Raw genomic sequence first — 24,503 nt, forward strand, 5'->3', positions numbered from 1 at the left:
CCTGTTGATGAGGTTATCTGTTACCCGAATTTCTATGGCCTCCTTGTAGGTACTGTCCCAGTAGGCACTTGTAGCCGTCAGGATTTTTGTCTCTTCGAATATCGCTGTCTGTCCGGTTTCAATGCAGTGTTCTGCTAGGGCCGAATGACTGGGTTGGCGTAAGCGGGTGTGATGTTCGTGTTCCTTGCATCGGTCCTCGAGCGTGCGAACTGTTTGGCCGATGTAGGATTTGCCGCAGCCGCACGGGATTTTGTATACGCCCGCTGTCTTAAGGCCTATGTCATCTATTGCCGTTCCTAGTAGGTCATGAATCTGCGGGTGTTGGAAGACTGTGTCAATCTTATGTCGCCTTAACAGTCTCCCTATTTTTGACTACACGTTGCCAGCAAACGGCAGAAAGGCCAGAGCTTGCTTCTCTTCTTCGGGTTGTTCTTCATCTCGGTTCTTGCTGCACTTCTGTTGTCGGAAGGCTCTTTGGATTTGGCGGTTGCCATACCCATTCTTGCGGACCACGGTCTCCAGGTGTTTTGAGTTCCGTTGGTAAGTTCTGTTCATCAACTTATTCGCCGAAATATCGTGGAACTTCGACGATCGGATCCGGCTGGACACCCGATAACCTTGGATACAGCACATTCGCCGGAAAAGCCTCAGATCACATACACTTATTTTATTTTTAGTAATCTCCAAGGATGTTTGCGTATCGAAGCCGCGGGCTCCAAAAGATAGAATTCGAACGTGCGACGATAGATATCGAACGTGCGGTTCTAAATCGATCACGCGACAGTGGTGGCGGGCGTCATGATGGTAGTGATTGGGATGTCTAGGGTAATTTCCAAGAATGATTGCCTATCGAAGTCGCGGGATCCAAACGACACATATCGAAAGTGCGATCGTAAATCGATCATGCGACTCTGCTGGCGGGCGTTATGAGTATGTTTACGGTGGTCACTACAGCAACGATAAAAGAAGAGCGTTACAAAAATGCTTGTAATTGCAAAGGAGACGACTTACCTTATTCGTCATCGATGTTGTCGTTATGTGAAAGTTCCTTACGGTGGTCTGGATGGATAATTTTGATGAGTCGAACCATGTATTCTTCCTGATACTCGTTCGCTTCCCGCACTGTCCGCAATGAAATTGTAACGGTATTTCAGCATCGAAACGGTTCTTACGAAGTTTTACACACTTCACACCACCACAGTCTACACTGTCCCTTCTTTCCTCGTCCGGTAGTACTCCATATTTGCGACAAAAAGTCGAACAATTTTCTAGGCTAGATAAACGTGGAATTAGATTTTCCCATGTGAGAGAATCCGCCGAAGAAACGTCAAGAACACCAGACATCCCACTCACTAACGATATAAATCGTCTAGGATTCCCTAGCAACTCACAAATAATTCGCGGAAGTATGTAATTTAGAGCAACTAAGGGAACGACGGAAAACAGATAAAAATGACGATCACAAATAATTGATCACAATGCCCGCCACCAGAGTCGCATGACCGATTTACGATCTCACGTTCGATATGTATCGTTTGGACCCCGCAACTTCGGTAGGCAATCATTCTTGGAAATTACCATGTCTAGTACTGCAGACGTTTCTTCGGCCGATTGCCTCACGTGGAAGAATCTAATTCCATGCTTATGCAACGTAGAAAATTGTTAGAATTACTATCGGAAATATGGACTAATACTGAATGACGGAAGGAGGGAATGCGTAGACTGCGGTGGGGCGAAGTCTGTAAAAATTCGTAAGAAGAGTTCTGATAGCGAAATACCTTTACAATTTCATTGCGGAAACTGTGGTAAACGAACGACTACTCCAAATTATCGATCCAGACCAGCATAATTCTTGTATCTTGCTGGATTAGGGACTACACCCTGCAAGCAACAGCATCGGATACTGACTTATCTACCAATACCGTGTACGACTACTTCGGGTTTCGCAGAGAAATGTGTTATGTAATAGTGACGAACGACAGTGTACCGATCGGTGGACCAAATAAAGTTGTTGAAGTGGGCGAATCGCATATAACAAGAAGGAAACTACACTTATGTGTGAAATCAAACATATTTGGGTATTAGGTGGTATAGAAAGAGTGTTCTAGCAGTAGTGGACACCAAAAGATCCAGAGGAAGATCCCAGCAGAGGGGTCGAAACGTCGAACATTTTAGAAGAAACATTACGCGGCCTAATAACCCAGAAGATTTTAACTTCAGTGACAACGGCCACGAAAGGCTGCAGACTTATATAGAAAGAGAGTCCAGAAAGTGCTTTTTGGTAAGAGTGTTCTCCAGAGACAAGATAACATTAATCGGTTTGATAAAGCACATTTTACTGCCCGGTAGCAAAGTGATTACAGACGGCTCTCAGTCCTACAAGACACTGAAAGCAGAAGGATTCAATCACGAGTTCGTCAACCTCTCTGTAGAGTTCGTGTCTTCCGAGGATTCCAGTGTGCACTTGCAGAACATCGAGAGGCTGTGGAAATCAGTGAAATCTTCCACTGAAAGAGTAGAGCGTCCGGGAGAAAAAGACGAACTCTACTTTTTTTCAGTATCTGTATTTCCATAACTTGCGGTTGCAAGGAAAAGTTGACGCATGTGACATTCTACCTATATTTTTGCGTGACATTGGCAGAGTATACACAGGTTACGGGAAAAAGGGAATGCTTCCCGTAGCATACATATCAAATGGACTTTCTCATGACGACGACGTCAGCGACGAGTGAGGTAAGTTGTTTCCTTTGTAATTACAAATATGTTAGTAACGCTATTCTTTTGTCGTTCCTGTAGTGACCACTATAGACATGCTCATAACGCCCCCTGCCGCCCCCCTCCCCCCACAGTAGTCGCGTGATCGAGTTAGAATCGCACGTTCGATATCCATCGTTTGGAGCCCATGGCTTCGATAGGCAAACACATAATATCTTTGAGTAACGTATGACGTCATTGGTCAAAGCCGACGGGTTATATCCTGTGATTCAGTAGGGTCTACTGAAGCACGGGATACAACCTATCCCGTGGGGTCTACTTAAGCACTGGATACAACCAGTCGGCTTTGACCAATGACGTCACAGCTTACTCATAGATACTATGTGTTTAGTTTCGAGCCATAGATAACAAATGGGTTGTCTGCTGTGGATAAGTGTAATCATTGTACACTGACAAAAAATGAATGTGCCCGCATCTCGTGGTCGTGCGGTAGCGTTCTCGCTTCCCACGCCCGGGTTCCCGGGTTCGATTCCCGGCGGGGTCAGGGATTTTCTCTGCCTCGTGATGGCTGGGTGTTGTGTGATGTCCTTAGGTTAATTAGGTTTAAGTAGTTCTAAGTTCTAGGGGACTGATGACCATAGATGTTAAGTCCCATAGTGCTCACAGCCATTTGAAAAAAAATGAATGTGGTTTTAAAAGACAGCGTTAGACATCGTGTAATTTTTTTTTTTCGTGTGCATTGTTTTAAATAATTGCTTGTTTCCAATTCATTCGGTACTTAATTTCATTCTTAGTGAGTTCGAGATAATTTGGATGAACAGTTTTTTTTTTATTTTAGAAGAATTTTTAGTTTTTAATTTTCGTTTGTAGGTACGGATTTATCTGTTACAATGAATATGGATGACTTAAAGGAGGCTACTAGCGTAGACATGATGGCAACCATTCGATTTTCACAAATGTCTGGTCTTGTTGCCGCTTACGTTTGATGTCGTGAGTGCGGCGAACATATGTGCCTGATAAGTATGTCTGCTGGTCGTACTCACGACTTATTCGCATGGAGGTTTAGCAAGTATCGGTTATGGCGCTCAATGAGACGAGGAACATGGTTCGAGAAATCTAAGCTCGCTTTGAGGGATGTCATAAAAATTACATACTGTTTGTGTTTGAGGTGTCCTGTGTGTCTGTGTGTGCATGAATGTCGTGTTAGTGAGCGTACCGTTGTAGACTGGTATTATTTTTGTAGGAAAGTTTGTGTGGAATATATGAAGTATAGTGGGCCTTTGGGGGGGGGGGGGATGTTATAGTCGAAATCGATGTCTCATATTGGCAAAAGGAAGTACACAGGGACAAACCTGCAGTAGGTTTATGGGTTTGGGGGGGGGGGGGCTGTAATTTCAGGTCCAGAATGTGACGATGTAGTTTTCAAAGTAGTTCCTAATTGAACGAAGGAAGCTTTGGCCGAAGTGGCCGTGCGGTTAAAGGCGCTGCGGTCTGGAACCGCAGGACCGCTACGGTCGCAGGTTCGAATCCTGCCTCGGGCATGGATGTTTGTGATGTCCTTAGGTTAGTTAGGTTTAACTAGTTCTAAGTTCTAGGGGACTAATGACCTCAGCAGTTGAGTCCCATAGTGCTCAGAGCCATTTGAACCATTTTTGAAGCTTTGGCGAAATTAATTGAAGATCATGATGCAGAGGGTTCCGTAGTTATTTCCGATGGTTTTTCTTCATATAGAGATGTGGGGAATAGGGGTTTTCAGCATCTTGTTATTAATCATAATATTGAATTCAGATCTTCATCAACTGAGGCTTGTACCAATAGCATAGAAGGTTATTGGTCAGTCATAAAATTTGTTGTAGGGAGGGGGAAACGACGGATTTCTACACTACAGAGTCACTTAGATGAATATTCATGGATGCGTAGTGTACTCGATACATATTGCCCGTTTAAATGTTTCCTTAAACGTTTTGGGCAAATGTATCGTCCAAAATTTGTTAGTTAATTTCAGATTGGGATGGGGGGGGGGGGTGGAGGGTAACATAATTAAGGAGAAGGGTGGGGTTGGTCTAGACGGTTAAAATATTGATTTGGATTTTTTGTGGTTTATCCGTCATTCTTCATTTTCTTATGTTAAGCGTTAATCTTCTTCTGTGGACTTTTTTTAACTTCATTTCGTTGATGTGAATGTGTGTGTGTGTGTGTGTGTGTGTGTGTGTGTGTGTGTGTGTGTGTGTGTGTGTGTGTGTGTATGTGTGTGTGTCTGTGTGTGTGTGTGTATGTGCTTTTTCCTAATGTTGTGTTTCTTGTGTATGTGGGTATGTGATTTTTGTTGATGTCTTTTTAGGCGAGCTTCGGCTTTTTGCGAGGGAGTTTGCGTGTGATAAGTTTATTTTTTTACTATTTTGTTGAACTGAATTGGTCTATTTTGATGTATTTCATTCTTGTGTTACAATGGTTTGCGTTCGTCAGGTGCAGTACGTAATACAACTTTTACAGCTGTTGCTCTTTTTCTCTTCGCCAGCACTAGTATCACTACGATTTTTTCGAGTCTATACTAGCACTACTAAAGGCGAAAAGACGACACACGTAAAATTTGTATCCCGTACTTCAGTTGACGTATACAGTTCAACTGAAGTACTGGAGACTGGTGGTAGCTAGACAAAAAAAGCGATATTTGTAACATTGATGTGATTTATCTACATAGGTCAACTGAAGAGCAGGATACAAATGTTACATATGGCGCTATTTTTCGCCTTCGATAGCACTAGTATCCTGTTCTTCAGCTGACGTACATAGGTCAGTTTAAGTACAGAATACGCATGTTATAAATGTTATTTCCCATTCAGTAGTACTAGTATTCTATTCTTCAGTTGATCTCTATAGCTCAACTAAAGAATGGGATACAAATTTCACTGCTGCTGGTTTTCTTGTCGTCGCTAGCCGCTAGCAAGACTATGATAACTTTCAGTCGATACTATTAGTATCGAAGGCAAAAAAATAAAATTGTATCCCATACTTCAGTTGACCTATATAGGTCCAATGAAGTAAGGGATACAAATTTTATGTGTGTCGTCTTCTTCCACCTTCGCGTAGTTGAAGTGAGGTAAAGGTTTTCAATGTAACGCACGTCCATTTCCTCGTTTTCCTTAGCAGTATTATCCTATTCTTCAGTTGACCTTTATAGGTACGGGGTACAAATATCATGTATGTAGATCTTTCCGCCTTCGGTGGTAATACTATCTACGTAGCGCAGGCGAAAGAAACAAGACCTGTAAAATTTGTGTCCCGTCCTTCAGTTGACCTATGTAGTTCAACTGAACAATAGAATACTAATGCTAACGAAAACGAAGAAATCTACGTCCGTTAAATTTGTATCCTACTGCAGCTAACCTACACAGCTCGACTGAGGTTCGAGATACAACTCATATATACGTCAAGTGATGTATTCTATGCTACCGCTACTTCTATCCATTTTTTCCCTTTATTCTTTACAGAAGTACTAGTACTCTAACAAGCGATGTCCTTAACTTGTAACCTCCCCACAAAAATATTTAAATTAAAATATGAACCAAGAATAAACTCCCCACAAAAATAATGAAATGAACTATGAACCAAGTGTAACCTCCCCACAAAAATAATAATTAAAAAAAATTTGAGTGTAACCTCCCCACAGAAATATTAATTAAATAAATTTTAAATATTGTAACCTCTGAACAAAATTGGTTCCCATTCATAATCTCTGTGCAGAAATGCATTCACATTTAATGTTCCCACAAAATTCTTTTCTCATTTAATGTTAAATTCGAAACAGAAAAATTCCTAAACACCAAAATAATATAAAATTCAGTAACCTGGTAAATTTTATGACGACAGCAACGCTGCGCCTCGGCCCTGTACTCTGAATAAAAAAAGCAGAAATTCTTACCTCAATAAAAACTGCGAATATATCTGCTCTTACATAAAAAATGTTCGGCACAGCTCCGTGCAATGCTGGCCTATGCTTTGTGACTCGTGAAAGGAATTAATTATTCATTGGACAAAATCTTTAAATTGAAATGAATACTTTTTTTAAAATTACTTTATATTATAAAAATTATTATTGTGGCATTTTTAAAAAAATTGGAATGACAATTCACATACATTACTAGATATGCGCAAGGCTGCTTCTTTACCTTAAACAATAATACTCATCCTCCAGAGTCCCGACCAGGGCAGACTTCCAACACGCGCCGACTACCGAAGACTACTGCCGACTCACGCAGACTACACAAGACTACTACCGACTAGCGACAAGCAACAACTAACTACATACTGCTCTCTGGTCAGAGACTCTCCCATGCCTTGCCCATCGCCGGCAACGCATACGTCTTACAAACTTTATGGTCGAAATATTACTGGCCGTGATGTCTCTCTACCATCTGTTTCCTCTCCTGCATTCCTTTGTTTACGGACACTCGTCTTTGCTGTTTAATCTGTGTAACAAATGATCTCTGGCAAATTCTGACGTCGTTGGTCAAAGCCGATGGGTTGTATCCCGTTCTTCAGTATTCCCTAATTTTCTTCTGACATCCAGTTTTTCAGTAGAAATTCGTCATTGGAATAGAAGCAGTTGACCAGGAGAAATGACTTTAAATTAGATTTAAAACTTACTTCGCTATCTGGTCAGATATTTTACGTTTTTGGGCAAATGATAAAAAATATTTCTTGTTGCGTATTGAACTCCTTTCTGAGCCACTGACAGCTTCAACAATGGGTAATAAAGATCATTTTTCCCTCTAGTTTTGGATGTATGTACATCACTGTTTTACTCAAATTGTGATGGATAATTTATGACGAATTTCATTTGCAAATATATGTATTGCGGCGGCGCTGTTAAAATGCCTAGCTCCTTGAAGCGGAACCTAGATGAGGTACATGGGCGAACATATATTATTCTTGTCGCCCGTTTTCATGAAATCGACACTTTCTTTCTAAGTGATGAGGTGCCCCAGTAAATTATTCTGTAAGACGTTGTTAAGTGGAAACAGGCAAAAATGTCAGGACGCTGGTACGTTTCTTTCCAAGATTAGCAATTATATGAAGAGCAAAAACAGATGAACTTAATTGTTTGAGAAGCTCAGTTCAAGTTTTCATCAATGTGTACACCCGAAAATTTGGGGTATTCTATCCTATTTACTGACTCCTACTCATGTGCTACTTCAATTATTGGTATGGCTCTACGTGTTGTTCAGAACTAAATATAGTGTGATTTTTTTCAAAATTTAGGAAGAGTCCATTTTCCAGAGAACCTCTTAATACTTCTTTGGAAAATATCGTTTACCAACAATATAACACTAGTATCGTCTACAAAATGCACCGTTTTTTCTTGTAGCTAAGTGTAAAGTAGTTCACATATGTAACGAATAAGAATTGACCCAAAATTGAACCCTGTGGAGGTCCCTTTGTGATTTTTTTTCCCTAGTCACTAAAATGTTCTACATCTCTGACATTGTCTGACTTATTCAGCATAGCTTTTTATATTCTGTTTGTTATGTATGATGCGAATCAGTTCTGCGTAAAGCCATCAGTTCCATAAAACTTGAGTTTCTCTAAGAGAGTAACATGATCTATACAATCAAACGCCTTGGAAAAGTCAAAAAATGTACCAACTTTCTCGACCTGTGTAAGATACCTCATAAGTGTTGCAATATCATTTCGTTTTGACCTGAAGACCATACAGTCATCTCTCAGTGTTTCACGAATTTTCTAGGATTTTACAGGGTAATCTGGATGATCGAACGGGGATTTGAACCCTCTTCGGCTCGAATACAAGGCCAGTGTGCTAACCACTGCGCCACCTCCATTACAAGTGGAATAGTTATCTTCAGAAGGCTGCTGCCTGCATATCTTGGAACAAGGTTCTACAGTACGTTAAAATAATAATAAAAAAATACTCTGAGCTTCTGCAAGTGATGCAAAGCTGCAAGTATTGCTGTGACTTCTAGAAAAAAATACACGTTTCAAAGGGAAGCGAAATCAGTTCCCTGTAACCTGCGCATGGACACGGGAGCTTGCAATCTACTCTGCCATTACCTGCGGTTTTGGAGTTGTCAGTTTACTTCTCGAAATACTCTGGGAAATAATGACCAATGCAGTTTTTTTTACTAATTGATCTGTTCAGTAGATCTTCTTCTGCCGCTAACTTGCTGATGATTTTTAAGTGCTTTAAAAAATTATCAAATAATTTAACACAGCACTGTCGTGTTTACTATTCATCTCCTTCCCATTTCCTGGTGCAACACACACACACACTCACACACACACACACACACACACATACAAACACACACAATAATCAGTTTGCCTGTGATAAATAGACTTCACAACAGAGATCGGTAAGGAACATATGCAATGAGTAGTCTATCAAAAGTTCGCAAGTGATCTTTCATAATCACAGAGTTGACTGACTAATAAGAAAATATACAGTGTCATAACTCGATGCAACATAATTTAAGTACTCAAACTAACTAACGTAGTGACTGCTATTTTTGGATGCTAGCTTACGACAGACTTGTAACTGTACATTTTGAATACTGAATACATATTGGTTTAACAGTCTTCTTCCGCTGACTGTGGCTTTGCGCGTAATTATCGTTACTATTTAAAGACGTACGTGGGACTGATATTACAAAATGTTAAAATACACACTAATTAAATATTTAAAATTAAAATAAAACATTGAAAAATGGTAATGCGTATACAGATTAGGCAATGGAATAATTCTGCTCAAATAGGAGATGTAGCCTATTAAACTGGTAAAAACTATGATTCTGTTTTATGAGGCAGAGTTTTGGCACTACGCACTTGGATTTACAAAAGCCCTCTATAAATTTTCTAGGAAGTTAAAATTTCGGATTTGATTATTTCTTTAATTAAGATATTATATTAGTAAAACTTAATATTTTGCTAACAGAAAAATTGGGGATACAGAACTATGACATAGGATTTTTTATATTCCAACATTCTAGAATACGATAATTTTGAATGACAATAACTTTAGAAATGTCACGTTTTCAGACAAAATAAAATGTTCGTTTGACAGAGGGGAATGAGGACCTTTCAGTAAAGTATGTTAACACTAAAGAAATACGAGGTGTGGCTAGAAAAAAACCGGACTAGTACTGGTGAAACAATAAAACGAATGCAATAAGGCTGAAAGTCGCGTGGCCTGTCACGTGACTCTCGCTCCGCCTACTGCTCGAGTTTCATCTGCCTCCTGCACTCAGTCTGCCCGTGGCGTCTCTTTTAAGTAGTTGACGTGTTGTCTGTGCGTCGGAAAATGTTGAGTGTACAGAAAGAACAGCGTGTTAACATCAAATTTTGTTTCAAACTAGGAAAATCTGCAAGTGAAACGTTTGTAATGCTACAAGAAGTGTACGGCGATGATTGTTTATCGCGAACACAAGTGTTTGAGTGGTTTAAACGATTTAAAGATTGCCGCGAAGACACCAGTGATGACACTCGCACTGGCAGACCATTGTCAGCAAAAACTGATGCAAACATTGAAAAAATCGGTAAACTTGTTCGACAAGATCGCCGTTTAACAATCAGAGCAGTGTCTGAGTTAACAGGAGTTGACAAGGAAAGTGTCGAACAAGTTTACCGATTTTTTCAATGTTTGCATCAGTTTTTGCTGACAATGGTCTGCCAGTGCGAGTGTCATCACTGGTGTCTTCGCGGCCATCTTTAAATCGTTTAAACCACTCAAACACTTGTGTTCGCGATAAACAATCATCGCCGTACACTTCTTGTAGCATTACAAACGTTTCACTTGCAGATTTTCCTAGTTTGAAACAAAATTTGATGTTAACACGCTGTTCTTTCTGTACACTCAACATTTTCCGACGCACAGACAAAACGTCAACTACTTAAAACAGACGCCACGGGCAGACTGAGTGCAGGAGGCAGATGAAACTCGAGCAGTAGGCGGAGCGAGAGTCACGTGACAGGCCACGCGACTTTCAGCCTTATTGCATTCGTTTTATTGTTTCACCAGTACTAGTCCGGTTTTTTTCTAGCCACACCTCGTAATTATTAACTTGGTCGAATTTTGAAGTGCGCCTTGTTTTAGTGAACCTTAAATTTTAAATATTTTTCTAAATAAATTATCTCTACATAACTATTTACACTGTTGTTATCAGCAGACTGTAAATTATGTACTGAGTAATAAGCTTTAGTGAAATACAGTGCGGACTAGAATTTAGAGTTTTAATTAGTCATGACAAGCTGCCTCTGTGATTGAATGGTTGCTGATACGGGTGTTCAGCGTTTTAGGGCAAGGGGCTGTCGATCGTTTGTAATAAAGCTGAGTAAGGTTCTCATCGTTGGAAACTGTGAGATGTCATGCGATATCTGCACAGAACTGCAGAAGAGCAACGACGAAGAAACAGATAGAAAAAAAAGGAAAGTGATTACCATCGCTGCATTTGATGCAGAAGGACCCGGTTCGACTCTCGGCACCTCCACAGATTTTTGGCTGAGGTAATGAGGTCTGGCGAGGGGTCCACTCAGCCTCTTGAGCCAATATGAGGAGCTGATTCAATAAAGCAGTGCGGTCATCAGGATTCTTTTACTGGCACTAATTGTTAGAGGGACTAGCGATATGCTGATCACACATGTCCCATGATCTTAGATCCCTCCTCGTACTGCCTTGGAGGCAGGAGGAAGCCAGTCGGAACAGGCTTAAGGGCTTATACACTACCGGCCATTAAAATTGCTACACCAAGAAGAAATGCAGATGATAAACGGGTATTCATTGGACAAATATACACTCTTGGAAATGGAAAAAAGAACACATTGACACCGGTGTGTCAGACCCACCATACTTGCTCCGGACACTACGAGAGGGCTGTACAAGCAATGATCACACGCACGGCACAGCGGACACACCAGGAACCGCGGTGTTGGCCGTCGAATGGCGCTAGCTGCGCAGCATTTGTGCACCGCCGCCGTCAGTGTCAGCCAGTTTGCCGTGGCATACGGAGCTCCATCGCAGTCTTTAACACTGGTAGCATGCCGCGACAGCGTGGACGTGAGCCGTATGTGCAGTTGATGGACTTTGAGCGAGGGCGTATAGTGGGCATGCGGGAGGCCGGGTGGACGTACCGCCGAATTGCTCAACACGTGGGGCGTGAGGTCTCCACAGTACATCGATGTTGTCGCCAGTGATCGGCGGAAGGTGCACGTGCCCGTCGACCTGGGACCGGACCGCAGCGACGCACGGATGCACGCCAAGACCGTAGGATCCTACGCAGTGCCGTAGGGGACCGCACCGCCACTTCCCAGCAAATTAGGGACACTGTTGCTCCTGGGGTATCGGTGAGGACCATTCGCAACCGTCTCCATGAAGCTGGGCTACGGTCCCGCACACCGTTAGGCCGTCTTCCGCTCACGCCCCAACATCGTGCAGCCCGCCTCCAGTGGTGTCGCGACAGGCGTGAATGGAGGGACGAATGGAGACGTGTCGTCTTCAGCGATGAGAGTTGCTTCTGCCTTGGTGCCAATGATGGTCGTATGCGTGTTTGGCGCCGTGCAGGTGAGCGCCACAATCAGGACTGCATACGACCGAGGCACACAGGGCCAACACCCGGCATCATGGTGTGGGGAGCGATCTCCTACACTGGCCGTACACCACTGGTGATCGTCGAGGGGACACTGAATAGTGCACGGTACATCCAAACCGTCATCGAACCCATCGTTCTACCATTCCTAGACCGGCAAGGGAACTTGCTGTTCCAACAGGACAATGCACGTCCGCATGTATCCCGTGCCACCCAACGTGCTCTAGAAGGTGTAAGTCAACTACCATGGCCAGCAAGATCTCCGGATCTGTCCCCCATTGAGCATGTTTGGGACTGGATGAAGCGTCGTCTCACGCGGTCTGCACGTCCAGCACGAACGCTGGTCCAACTGAGGCGCCAGGTGGAAATGGCATGGCAAGCCGTTCCACAGGACTACATCCAGCATCTCTACGATCGTCTCCATGGGAGAATAGCAGCCTGCATTGCTGCGAAAGGTGGATATACACTGTACTAGTGCCGACATGGTGCATGCTCTGTTGCCTGTGTCTATGTGCCTGTGGTTCTGTCAGTGTGATCATGTGATGTATCTGACCCCAGGAATGTGTCAATAAAGTTTCCCCTTCCTGGGACAATGAATTCACGGTGTTCTTATTTCAATTTCCAGGAGTGTATTATACTAGAACTGACATCTGATTACATTTTCACGTAATTTGGGTGCATAGATCCTGAGAAATCAGTACTCAGAACAACCACCTCTGCCCGTAATAACGGCCTTGATACGCCTGGGCATTGAATCAAACTGAGCTTGGATGGTGTGTACAGGTACAGCAGCTGCCCATGCAGCTTCAACACGATACCACAGTTCATCAAGAGTAGTGACTGGCGTATTCTGACGAGTCAGTTGCTCGGCCACCATTGACCAGACGTTTTGAATTGGTGAGAAATCTGGAGAATGTGCTGGCCAGGGCAGCAGTCGAACATTTTCTTTATCCAGAAAGGCCCGTACAGGACCTGCGACATGCGATCGTGCATTATCCTGCTGAAATGTAGGGTTTCGAAGGGATCGAATGAAGGTTAGAGCCACGGGTCGTAACACATCTAAAATGTATCGCCCACTGTTCAAAGTGCCGTCAATGCGAACAAGAGGTGACCGAGACGTGAAACCAATGGCACCCCATACCATCACGCCGGGTGATACGCCAGTATGGCGATGACGAATACACGCTTCCAATGTGCGTTCACCGCGATGTCGCCAAACAGGGATGCGACCATCATGATGCTGTAAACAGAACTTGGATTCATCCGAAAAAATGACGTTTTGCCATTCGTGCACCCAGGATCGTCGTTGAGTACACCATCGCAGGCGCTCCTGTCTGTGATGCAGCGTCAAGGGTAACAGCAGCCATGGTCTCCGAGCTGATAGTCCACGCTGCTGCAAACGTCGTCGAACTGTTCGTGCAGATGGTTGTGGTCTTGCAAACGTCCCCATCTGTTGACTTAGGGATCGAGACGTGGCTGCACGATCCGTTACAGCCATGCGGATAAGATGTCTGTCATCTCGACTGCTAGTGATACGAGGCCGTTGGGATCCAGCACAGCGTTCGGTATTACCCTCCTGAACCCACCGATTCCATATTCTGTTAACAGTCATTGGATCTCGACCAACGCGAGCAGCAATGTCGCGATACGATAAACCACAATCGCGATAGGATACAATCCGACCTTTATCAAAGTCGGAAACGTGATGGTCGAATCTCTCCTCCTTACACGAGGCACCACATCAACGTTTCACCAGGCAACGCCGGTCAATTGCTGTTTGTGTATGAGAAATCGGTTGGAAACTTTCCTCATGTCAGCACGTTGTAGGTGTCGCCATGGGCGCCAACCTTGTGTGAATGCTCTGAAAAGCTAATCATTTGCATATCACAGCATATTCTTCCTGTCGGTAAAATTTCGCGTCTGTAGTACGTCGTCTTCGTGGTGTAGCAATTTTAATGGCCAGTAGTGTACCTGAGTGGTGTTGACGTTTACGCATTCGTAGTATATGGCTTTGTTTTTAATCATCAGTCCTCTGTCTTGTCAACGGGCTTGCCGCAGTGGCAACACCACCGGTTCCAGTCAGATTACCTGTGGCGATTTTTGTGTATCATCAACATCGACAAGTGCAATGAATATGGATGATACGATACTCTATGGTATTCTGCGGTCTGAATTCACTCTGTTTTTTTTTTTTTTAGCAGTTGCATTGATTTGATTTTGTAAATGATACTGACAATATTATACACATGTATAATGCATTATTCAAACTACATCTTCTCCCGGATAATTATTTCACTCAAATTGCACAAGAATTCCACCTGACGTAGTGTAATAATATTTACTGTAAGCTGTGTTCATATCACTAAAATTACAGGTCATACATCAGAGCTTTTATAATTTTTTTTGTCTTTGATGGATTTAACTATTCCTAGCAAATTGATCAAGAAAAGGAACCACAGAATACCACCCGCACACAACACTGACGTGTGCAACCAGAAATATTTTTCTCCGTGATTCGTGCGTAGTTTAATTTTGGCCACATACATCAGCAATGAAATCTTGTTCAACAATAAATACCATCAGCACTGTTCTTAGAAAATGCAGTCTGATTCGATTAATTTTTCCTTTTATAAATGGAGTTCAGTACCACCGGTGCTCATTTATTTCTTACACATCGGAATATTGAAAGTTTGCAGTTTGAAGTAATTTAAGTTTGCCGCTGTGATAAAAGTTAATATGGTGGCCAACAAAAGATAGAGGATTTCTTTTTTAATTATGATTTTCCTTTTCCCAATAAATCATTTAAATCATTTAAATTGATGCTACCAATAAGAAAAATGATTAAATTGTTTTTCAAATTAGTTTAACTCAAACCCATGCTATTTTCAACTAGAAGTACAGACGAAGTTGCTATATAATCGCAACTAACAATGGCTGCGCTTCTTGCAGCTATGATAAAACAATTAATACAAAATTATAATTAAAACAGGAAGTGAATTTTCAATAATTAATCATAAATAGTTTTAACGTATTTGGCTCTATTTGTTTTTATCAGCAAATGAACATAAAAGTACAATAATTTTACATTAAATATTTTTCATTTAACAGACCTCAAATCAATTCGCGTCTTGCAGAAGAAGACGACAAAAGGGTACAAAACAAAAGAAATAATTACATAATTAAATGAATATTATCCACACGTTCATATTCCACTCGTAATTATATATATATATATATATATATATATATATATATATATATATATATATATATATATATCGTGGATGTTATACACCGAAATTAAGCGCTGTCGGGCTGGGCTAGCACTTGGCTGGGTGACCATCCGGTCTGCCGAGCGCTGTTGGTAAGCGGGTTGCACTCAGCCCTTGTGAGGCAAACTGAGGAGCTACTTGACGGAGAAGTAGCGGGTCTGGTCTCATAAACTGACATACGGCCGGGAGAGCGGTCTGCCGACCACATGCTCATCCATATAGGCGTCCAGTGACGCCTGTGGACTGACGATGACACGGCGGTCGTTTGGTACTGTTGGGCCTTTATGGCCCCTTCGGACGGAGATTTTTTTTTTTTTTTTACGCTTTTGTCTGATTTGATGCGGCCCACCACAAATTGCTCTCCTGTCCCAACCTTTTTATCTCATCGTACGCCACGCGGGATTCGGTCTAGGTGCTGCAGTCATGGACTGTGCGGCTGGTCCCGGCGGAGGTTCGAGTCCTCCCTCGGGCATTAGTGTGTGTGTTTGTCCTTAGGATAATTTAGATTAAGTAGTGTGTAAGCTTAGGGACTGATGACCTTAGCAGTTAAGTCCCATAAGATATCACACACATTTGAACATATATCTCGTACCAATTGCAACCTACGTCCTCAATTAATTGTTGTATATATTTCAATCTATGTCTTCCTCTACAGTTTTTATCTTCTACAGCTCCCTACAGTACCATGGAAGTCATTCGCTGATATCTCATCATCCTGGCCCTTCTTTTTATCAATGTTTTCCATATATTTCTTTCCACACCTATTCTGCCGAGAATCCACTCATTCCTTACGTTATCAATCCAGCTCATTTCAACATTTGTCTGTAGCACCACATCACAAATGTTTCGATTCTCTTCCGTTCCGGTTTTCTCATTTTCTCACAGTCCATGTTTCACTATCATACAATGCTGTGCTCCAAACGTACATCCTCAAATATTTATTCCTCAAATTAAGGCCTACGTTTGATACTAGTAGACTTCTCCTGGCTAGGAACGCCCTTTTTGCCAATGCTAGTCTTCTTTTTATATTATCCTTGCTCCGTCTGTCATGAGTTATTTTGCTGCCTAGGTAGCAGAATTCCTTAACGTCATCTACTTCGTGACCATCCATTGTGGCGTTAAGTTTCTCGCTGTTCTCATTTATGCTACTTCTCATTACTCTCGTCTTTCTTTGATTTACTCTCAGTCCATATTCTGTACTCATTAGACTGTTCATTCCATTCAGCAGATTATGTAATTCTTCTTCACTTTGACTCAGGGTAGCAATTCCATCAGCGAATCGTATCATTGATATCATTTCACCCTGAATTTTAATCCCACTCCTGAACCTTTCTTTTATTTCCATCATTACTTCTTCGATGTACAGATTGAACAGTTGGGGCGAAAGGCTACATCCCTGTCTTACATCCTTTTTACTATTACTCTTACTATTCCCTCTTGTCTCTTGTACAAATTGTATATTACATATCTCCCCCTATAGCTTACCCATATTTTTCTTGCACCATTTTAACTGTCGAACGCTTTTTCCAGGTCGACAAATCCTACGAACGAGTCTTGATTTTTCTTTAGTCTTGCTTCCATTATCAACGGCAACGTTAGAACTTGCCTTATATTTAGAAATGAAATATTGAGGAGTGGGGTTATAGGAAGTGAATGTATTCAACCTTACTACGCTTCAAATCTAAGCATTTGCAATTGGATTTATTTTTTACCTGGCAAGTTGAGAGCCTTCAGGCCCTTTCTTACATCTAAGCTGACGTATGTGGTGAGTCAACATTAGAGTTTGTATAGTACAGGAGTAATATATAAAATAATACTATAATAAGAATAATGAGCATTAGTAGAGTAATGTATAATATGGAAATTAAGAAATGTCAGTATTAATAACATCGTATTAAGAACTATTTATTCATCATATTTGTGTGGAATGTGAGTAATGACATCTAAGGAAAACGTGGGGCAACGGACAGAAGGAATCAAAGTGGGACAAGACGTTGATTGTTCAGAGAATGAGTGTGTGATAAACCCTTTGCATTTCCTTTATGTTTTCTTCTTTAAAGGCAAAGAGAGAAGATGAAGCGGTAACCCATCATAGAGCCTATGCCTAGCGTCATGTATTTTTGACTTTCAGTTGTTCAAAAAGAGAGGAGATTTTCTTGTACCAATAGGAGGAAGGAAGGATTCGCGCTCAGCTAGTGAACGAGTGAGAAGCACGCCATTTTAAGAGAGTAATGGTAGACCGCCAGTTTGGGGTCGCTATGAATAAGTGGGGAGCATGTATTTCATATGTGCACCGTTTAGAAAAATACAGTATTGTTTTATTAACAGAAAGGTCGTGTGAGTTGTTATTTCAAATAGTACGATAATGACAAGAACTGAAGCCCACCTGCGTACTTTGGAAAATTACGCAGATCCGATAAGCTCAATGGGAACACGGTCAAGACTTCAAAGATGAACACGGCGACCAAACGTAGCATTATAAAGAATGGTAAGCACAAATCTACAGCGGAGAAAGAAACTAATACGAACTTATTTCCAGGCATAGCTCAGCTTATTGTGCTTGTCGTTCATGCCGAAAAATTAATCTCATTAATTCAATACATTTTAAAAAGCCACGCATTTCAACATTTTATTACCATCTATTTCATTATTTTATTATACTATAAGTGAGAAGCATTGGGGTAAGCTTAGCACATAGATAATTTGCGGTGTGAGAGAAATTACAGATTCGCGGTAGGACAGAGAGAAAACTGTTGGGATGTGTCGAGAAGGAAGCTATACCGATGATAACAAATTAAGATTTAATTATCTGTTGAATGCAGAGTGGTTTTGGATAAACCGAGAGTTAGGAGTAAATTTTCCGCGATAAAGAGATTAAGGAAGATTTAGCGTTTGGAAAGGTGCAGCCGAGATGCTGGGCGTGACCGATCTGGCATTGCAGTTAAGGAACGACGAGAGGTATTTGATACGCGAGAACAGGTACTGAGGGGACCAGTGACTAAGGAATCGATGAGATGGAGTTTTCACTATTTGTACCGTTCTGAACTATACTGGTGAACAAAGAATAAGGATGAAGGTAACTTTCGCATGGTGTGTCACTGCCAATAACATAGCCAGATGAAACTTGGACCATGCATAGAGCGAAATGCTACAGCATACCACAGTACAGAAATTAAGTGAAAGAAATAACAATGAGAAGAACAAAAATGACACTTTTACTCAAAGACCATAATTACACCAAAGACTCAGAGATTTCTGCTGGTTCCCTGGACATTACAAAAGGTGGGACGTGGTTCTTAGTACGGTGTGTGTCCACCGCAGATAGCAGTGCGTGCTGCGCAACGTACCCCCATACTGACCACAAGGTTGGCAGCGCTTTCCATTCCTCCAAAAGCGCTGTTGACAACCAGTGAATGGTCCGTGGTGAATGTGCACGTGCTGCAGTACTCTCCCTAATGCATCCCTCAAGTGCTCGATGGGATTAAAGACAGTGGAACGGGCAGTTCAGTCCATTCGCCGAATAGCTTCTCATTCCAAGTGTTCCCACCAGCACTGTTCGAAGCGGTCGTGCGTTGTCAGGGCCGAACGTGCCCCCGAAAAGATGCATGTGGGGTAGGAGAACAGTCTCACAATAAGGTTGACAGGTGAGTCTAGCGTGTTCAGAGGTTTGAAGGTCAGTACTCCCGTCCAGCATTATGCCTTCCCACACCATAACGCATGGACCGCCAAAACGATCATGTTCGACAATGTTCCTGGGAGAATTACGTGTTCCCATCTCTCGCCATGTGAGGGTACGTTCAGTAATACTAGTCGGACTGCACCGCTCTCTTTCGTGAAGAGGCGCGGACCCCACTCCTCCTTGGTCCAGTCTCTACCCTCTTGGCATCGTCGCAGATGGTGCCGCTGATGTACGGTTGTAAACGCAACAGAACGAACTGGTCGTCCGACAAAGATACTATACCGATATAGTCGCTGTGCCATTCTGGAGCATGAGATTGCTTGCTTTTCAGTCCTGTCAAATTTGGTCGCAAATGACTCGCTGTTTGACTTGGGTACCTTCTTGCCTGTTGTACGAGCAGCGGCCATCTGCTGTTGCAGTTGACCGTGGTTGACGATATCCTCTCTTTACCAAAGCAGTACCTCCGTTTCGGAATGCCTGTGTTTCGGAACACTCCCCATGCACGTGAAACAATGCTGAGAGGAATTCTAAACTCCTGGGCTACACTCGCCACAGTAAGATCTTATTCCAGTATCCCGATGATTCTTCCCCGTGTTAAGTTATCCAGATGTTGTCTCTGAGCCATTTTGGAAAGAACACCACCGCACTACAACGTACCTGCTCGCTGATTGATACACGCTGTCTTTTCCTGTTCCTCCAACTACCTCGTGTTGCTGGGCCAGCCCTACTTGACGCTTCATCTTAGGTCTTCAACCATCAAATTGGTTAGCAGCGGTTCGCATTCGTTTCTTTCTTCAGCCTTCATCTTGAGTGCAATATACAGGGTGTAAATGTTTAGTTGACAAAACAGAATAACTCGAAAAATAAGCTTCACACGAAAAAATGTGTAGAATCCAAAGTTGATTATTTTCGAGGGGGACATCTGCTGGTACTAAAATTAGCCCGCCACCCCAGCCCCCTCGGGATCGGGCGGGAGGCAACTTTAATATTTCAAATGGGAATCCCCAATTGTTATTGCAGATTCAGATACTACATAAAAAAACTACGTACCTATTGTATTAAAAATTTGTTTCGATTTTTGGTAGTTGGCGCTGTAATGCAAGAAAATCCATGTTCTCATTTTTCCGTGGAAAATGGTTACAGATAAATAAAAAATATTTATTCGTAAATTTTGTTCACTGAAACTAAAACTGTCCCTCTCTCCCCATAGTGTGGGGTTAGAGAGAGAGGTATTAGAGTTTTACAGATGTTGACCCAAATATTAATTTTTTCCGCAGATTTGGATAAGTTTCGTTTGTTTCGTGGGCATGAGGCCACACAAATCTCTCAAAAATGAGAACATGGATTTTATTTAATTACAGCGCCAACTACCAATAATCAAAAGAAATGTTTAAGACAAAATGTACGTAGTTTCTTATGTAGAATCTGATTCTGCAACAAAAAATGGGGGTTCCCATTTGAAATTTTAAAGTTGCCTCCCGCTTCACCCCCAGGGGGCGGGCTAACTTTAGCATCAGCAGATGCCCCCCTCGAAAATAGTCAACTTTGGATGCTACACATTTTTTCGTGTGAAGCTTATTTTTCGAGTTATTCTGGTTTGTCAACTTAAAATTTACACCCTGTAGGTGGCGCAGCTGGTATGCTCCATGATCTGGTTAATGTATTCTAGTTTCGGTGTGCCTCTTGTATTTTTCCTTTCTACTGTCCCTTCGACGATTTTTTTAATGATACCGTTATGTCTCAGTAGACGGCCGACCTATCTTTTCCTCCTGTGTTCGATTATCTTAGGGAGACAAGGCTTCTTTTTCTCCGCTCTGTGGAGCTCCTCTCCGTTTGGTGTTTTGTCTACCAAGGAAATATTGAGCATTATGCGGTAACACCACATCTCTAAGGCTGTTATTTTATACATTTTTGTTTTGATATGTATTATTTATTGATTATAAATCAGTTCACGTCTCACTTTTTACCTAAATAAGTAATTACTTACACTTCTTCGCGTTTTAGGTTGGCGTCTGCATTTTATCTCATCTGGTCGCATGCCGGAGGTGCGCTATAACTTCATTTATGAAACATCAGCACGTAAGAACGTAAATGAAGTTATAGTGCGACCTCCACAATGTGACTGGATGAGGGAAAACGCAGATGCCGACCAAAAACGTGAATAACTGCAAGCAATCACTTATTCACATAAAAAAAGAGCCGTGACCTGTTTTATGATTTACAAATAAGTCATATCTAAACAAAACTGTATCGTCCCAGAACCCATTGAAGATGCCTTAAAGTGAAAAAGGTGAAGTACAGCGGAGCAAGAAAAGGCGGTTTTTATTTACAAAACAAATATTTCTGTGCGCACGATGGCCGCTCAAACAAGCTTGTCTTTGTGAGGTTTTTCCTGAGATGTCTGTCTATGCTGTTGGATGTGAAAAGATTTCTTTTCTTGTTAATAGCAGCTTTTGCCTGGTGGCTTCGGCTTATGATATCCTTCCTCGACCTTCCTTCTGACGTAACTTTACTCCCCAGGGAGGCGATCTCCAGTCGCTCATTGTTATATGAGCATTGGCCAAAGATGTTTTGTCTGCTCACTCTTACCATGAATTTTAATTCTTCCTATGTATCCTAGTTTCTCTCTAACTTCATCTATTGCCCTCTGAATGTATCCATTGAACAAGACTGGAGAGAGTGAGCAGCCCTGTCGCACACCTTGCTTAATAGTTGGTTGGTTGGTTGTTTCGGGAAGGAGACCAGACAGCGAGGTCATCAGTCTCATCAGATTAGGGAAGGACGGGGAAGGAAGTCGGCCGTGCCCTTTGAAAGGAACCATCCCGGAATTTGCCTGGAGCGATTTAGAGAAATCACGGAAAACCTAAATCAGGATGGCCGGACGCGGGATTGAACCGTCGTCCTCCCGAATGCGAGTCCAGTGTCTAACCACTGCGCCACCTCGCTCGGTGCGTAATAGTAACTTCTTCTTTATGTCCTCCACACCTTATCACAGCCACCTCTTCTCTTTGGGGCAAATGAGCCGGACTCCTGATCGATAACAAAGCAAAAAAATTCTTTTGGGCAACCATTTGTACATCACAGATGGATTGTTATTTAGAAATTTATTACTTTCTTCCATTACTAAATAATTTTTTTACTGGCTTTACCCTCAAAACTGGATAATACTGTAAATGTTCAGCTTCACTAAAAAAGACGACAGATAAGACACAAAAACATTATAAACTTCTCGTATTCGGTAAAACTACGAATACCCAGAAAGTGTTAGACATAATTAAGCAAAAGCACTAAGGATTATTTACAAGCCGTAAAATAAATTGTAAAATGGAGCAATGACTATGAATTACTCCTTACGGGTTTTCTAGATTTTGAGAAAGCTTTTGGCTGAGATTCAACAATCTTTGATAATCAAGACATTTATTTAACTTATATTTGCGAAGTCAAGAATATATACGTCAATGGTGAATGTTTCCTTAGATCTGTGTAGTGAAAATTCAGAAGTGAATTGGCAGTCAGGCAAGGAGATACCCCCGTCACCTAGACTATTCTCAGCGGCCCGTGAGAAAGTTTTCAGATCCTGAAATTAGAGAAACGGAAAAAGAATATTCGCTAATGGAATGTTCATTTCGCTGATGACGTCGTACTGTTTGCCTCTACTGCAAATAAGCTACGACAACGAGTGGATGAGCTCAACGTGCAAATTTGAAAAAAAAAGAAACTTGAAAATCAATATAATACGCGTAAACATGCCTACTCGATGCATTTAAAAAGAAATAGCATGCATGATCAATGGAGTCACAAAAAGAGTTAATGAGTTTTAGTTTTTGTGTTTAAAGCAGCTATTAAAAGTGACTGGATGGACGATGAAAGAACAGAAAAATGGCCTTTAGCGTTTTTCATAAACGTAATAGGGTTTTCAAAAGGAAGATTCAGATATGGATGAAACGAGTGCGTGTCATCAGTAGCCACTTATGGCTATGAGACATCGACTTTTTAATACGAAACCGATTAAAATCCGAGGGCTGCTTAGCCGGTAAAGGAGAGATGGTAACTGCTATCGTAGGTTAACCAAAGATATTATTTGCTGGGATCCTAAACATAAAAACAAGACGTGTAAGCGGATATTGGAATACTTCACGTCATCTAGAGTTATCATTGAACAGTTGCTTAATATCTCTATACATAGCTGTATCCCGCAAAATTCCTCTTTTACTGACAATAAGTTACTTGAAACTGAACTGTGATGCAGAAAAAGGAAAAAGATAAAAACAAGGTTCTTTATAGTGTGAGTGCCAAGGCTGGAGTCAGTGCTACACCCCAATGTTCAGAATATCGTAATTACTGCAACTGTTATGTGTTCATTGCTATGTAAGTGCTGGTGCTGAGTTAAGACTGTATTACATTATTTCCGATATGAGAAGATTGAAAGAGGTTTGTACAGTGGCACTGAAATCTCATACATAGTATTCATTTCTACCAAGTTTTGTATTAAATTAAATTTTTCGTGAAAGTTAATCGTATTTTAAATGTAATTATGTGAAATTGATTTGCAAAATAATGGCTTTACTAACGTAAGCGGTAAATCTTGACCTAGTCAGAAATGTACGTATTCTGCATTAAATTTTCTGGTACTGTTACATATTGTTATTTGTTCTGGCAATGTGGTATGAAGGATGGTGACGTTGGTATGAGAAATATCTCAAGTAAGAATAAAAATAAACAGTTATAAGGGAATGAATTATATGCTGGTAAATGTGCAGGCAGTAAATAAAATAAAGAAACTGTTTAATTCTGTGTAAAAATTACAGTGTTAATATTAACTGAGTTTAGGTTGTGAGAGAAATGTCGCAGGAAGCAGGGTACGTATTACTGTTTCAAAGATCCAATACTCTGCAGGCTGCTGGTCAGATGAAAGTGAAACTATGTTGTAGGCAGATGGAAAATGAATGCTGTTTCAGGTGTGATTGGTGTCAGTTGTATCAAAGTGGATGTTCTTGGCAGCCCCCCAGTAAATAATCTCCTGTTTCTCTTATGTGTGTTACGTACAGCGAGCATTAAACGACTTCTTAGTTAAATGGTCTAGTCTGTAAGACATACTAAATTATGTTATTTATAGAATAATTAATCCAATACCAACAGGCTGATTAAGCAAGATGCCTACTACAGCTAGACAAACCATTTGTGAAGGAATTCATCAATATTCCTTTCAGTTGTACCATCCTGACATTGCCATGGAGGGGC

At 41.6% G+C, this 24,503-nt stretch overlaps 1 protein-coding gene across 1 annotated transcript in view; it reads left to right on the forward strand.

The window, feature by feature from the left end:
* LOC126253434 (insulin-like growth factor-binding protein complex acid labile subunit) overlaps positions 1 to 24,503 on the forward strand; it is a 161,623-nt gene that overhangs the window by 130,614 nt on the left and 6,506 nt on the right. The window lies entirely within an intron of this gene.

Source organism: Schistocerca nitens, chromosome 4, assembly GCF_023898315.1.
Source record: "Schistocerca nitens isolate TAMUIC-IGC-003100 chromosome 4, iqSchNite1.1, whole genome shotgun sequence".
Lineage (NCBI taxonomy): Eukaryota > Metazoa > Arthropoda > Insecta > Orthoptera > Acrididae > Schistocerca > Schistocerca nitens.